Consider the following 3036-nt stretch of genomic DNA (forward strand, 5'->3'; position numbering starts at 1 on the left):
TAGATGTAGATGGTCCTGTATTTTTTATCTCATTTTGAGATTAGTAACTAGACAGAAATTGATACTTCAATTCTTTAGAATGGTTACATTTTTTCGTCACATTCATTTGAATTTTTGCACTCCACGAATATCATGGTTTTAAATATCTCAGATGTATGAACGATTTATCAATGTTTTTCGAGTTTAATGTGACCAAATATTAAAGTGATATTAACCGCATTTAGCAAAAGTATACCATAATAACCAATCTTAAACATTTCAAACAAACTCGCTTACCCCAAAAATATCCAAAAAAAAAAAAAAGATGCAGAGAGCTCCAATCAACGGCACAAACTTCCCTTAATAGTTCATTTAGATTTAGATTTTCACAATGTATATACTCGAACAAAGAGTCTCTTCTAAACATTTATTTAACGAAGATGAGGAAGATCATCAAAAATACAATCAATACGAAGAAGAATATCGTGATCGCCGACCATCCGTTTGAGGAGCAAAGACAGCTAGATTTTCGCAATTGTTGCATATCTAAAGGCTATTAGCTTAAGGTTCCCCTTATTTAATCTTTGTTATGTACTCGTATATCTTAACGGCTATTAGCTCAAATGGGAGAGCAATGTGCAAATCTTGCACAAAGGTATGAGTTCGAATCTCATATAGCCTAGTTAATTTAAGAATCTAGTGTATTAAACTTAAATACAATAACATTGAGGATGAGTTAGCCAAATCCGTCCTCAGATGTGCAAAATTGAGGATGAGTAGAAGAAGCTCAAACTTAGATATGCACAAACGGCGTGCATAAGCCAAAACGTCGAGCCACTAAAGGAGCAAAGGATTACAATTTTGAGTCCTTTGTAAAGTCAATGTTAGAAATTATCTAAATTGGGTGCAATTGGACATGACAGAAAAGGCCAAAACCCAAAAGTCCACTACAGAAATACCAATTAGGCTTTGAAGTAACACTAGCAGTCAATAACCAACATGGGAGTCGAACCCACACCTTGTGCATTGCACAACGCTCTGCCATTTGAGCTAATTGGTTTTAAAATAATTAAATCATTCCACTAGTTTTCATCATGTGAGTTGTTCCCTTACCTTTTTCCACCTTCATGTTGAGGAACAAAATTAATTGCGGTTTTTTTGAATATGTGCTACTTTAGTTCATTCCATCTTGAAAGAATGTGAAAGAAAATCATACCCCCATTTATTTTAACCACTTATGATGACCAAGTTTCACAAAGTAAGGTTTGAGATTCACCAAATAAGGAAAAGAGCAAAAACGTGATTTTAACCACTTATGATGACCAAGTTTCACAAAACAAGCTCTAAGATTCACTGAACAAGGTCTGAGATTCACAAAACAAAGTCTGAGATTCACCGAATAAAGAAAAGAGCAAAATAGGTGATTTTAACCACTTATGATGATCAAGTTTCACAAAACAAGCCCTAAGATTCACTGAATAAAGTATGAGATTCACAAAATAAGGTCTGAGATTCACCAATTAAGGAAAAAAGCAAAAAAGGTGTTTTTAACCAAGGACTGAGATTCCTAACAATTATGGTGACCAAGTTCTAGAAAATTATCTTACAAGTTCACAAAACAAGCTCTAGGATTCACAACATAAGGACTGAGATTCACAAAATAAGGCAAAGACCAAAATAGGTGATTCCTAACACCTATAATGACCAAGTTTAGAAAATTATCTTCTGATTCACAAAACAAGCTATAGGATTCACAACATAAGGATCGATATTCACAAAATCAGAAGAAGAGCAAAACAGGTTATCTCTTATCACTTATAACAAAATTTAAGAATATTACCTTCTAAGTTCACAAATTAAGCTCTAAGATTAATAGAATAAGGTCTGACATTCACATAATAAGGTTTGAGATTAACAGAATAAGGTCTGAGATTCACAAAACGAGGTCTGAGATTCACCAAATAAGGAAAAGGGCAAAATAGGCGAATTTAACCACTTATGATGACCAAGTTTCACAAAACAAGCCCCACGATTCACTGAACAAGGTCTGAGATTCACAAAACAAGAACTGAGATTCACAAAATAAGGCAAAGAGCAAAATAGGTGATTCCTAACACTTATGGTTACCAAGTTTTAGAAAATGATCTTACAGGTTCACTAAACAAGTTCTAGGATTCACAACACAAGGACTGAGATTCACACAAATGAGGCAAAGAGCAAAATAGGTGATTCCTAACACTTATGGTGACCAAGTTCTAGAAAATTATCTTACAAGTTCACAAAACAAGCTCTAGGATTCACAACACAAGGACCGAGATTCACAAAATAAGGCAAAGAACAAAATAGGTGATTCCTAATACCTCAATGACCAAGTTTTAGAAAATTATCTTACGGTTTCACAAAACAAGCTATAGAATTCACAACATAAGGACCGAGATTCACAAAATCAGGAGAAGAGCAAAACAGGTTATCTCTTATCATATCTTAGGCATCGAGGACAAGCATCCAAATATTGATTAATAAATGAGGAGGTAAGTCATATAAGATTCGAAATGCATCAACATGTATTATCTGTGCACATTCTGAATCGAAGAAATTTCCATAATGTCCTGGGAGTAATCGAACACGAGCATACCTAGCATCATTCAAAGGCGAGCTGATCCCACAAATACACACAAGCAATTAAGTCACTATGCAGTAATCAAAGCATTGCTTCTTATGAGAAATGAAGCAGGAAAACACGATATATATAAACAAGGCGCAATCGCATCGCAGAAATGGTAGCCTGGAAGCATATACACCATACAATCATTCAATTCCAATAAATGCAAACTGTAAACATGCAAAGATACGCCACTTTCCAGCCAGTGGGGGACTAATAAACCTTAACACAGATGTCACTGTCTAAGATGTGCTGAGAAGTTCTAAACTCGGAATAAACCAAACCTCAAATACTGTCAAACTGCATCAAAACATCACCATTCTCATCTAGAGTAAAATCCTTGAGAAAGTTATGCACAGATACGATAACATAACCGCGATCATACACTTAGATCG

Source organism: Silene latifolia, chromosome Y, assembly GCF_048544455.1.
Source record: "Silene latifolia isolate original U9 population chromosome Y, ASM4854445v1, whole genome shotgun sequence".
Lineage (NCBI taxonomy): Eukaryota > Viridiplantae > Streptophyta > Magnoliopsida > Caryophyllales > Caryophyllaceae > Silene > Silene latifolia.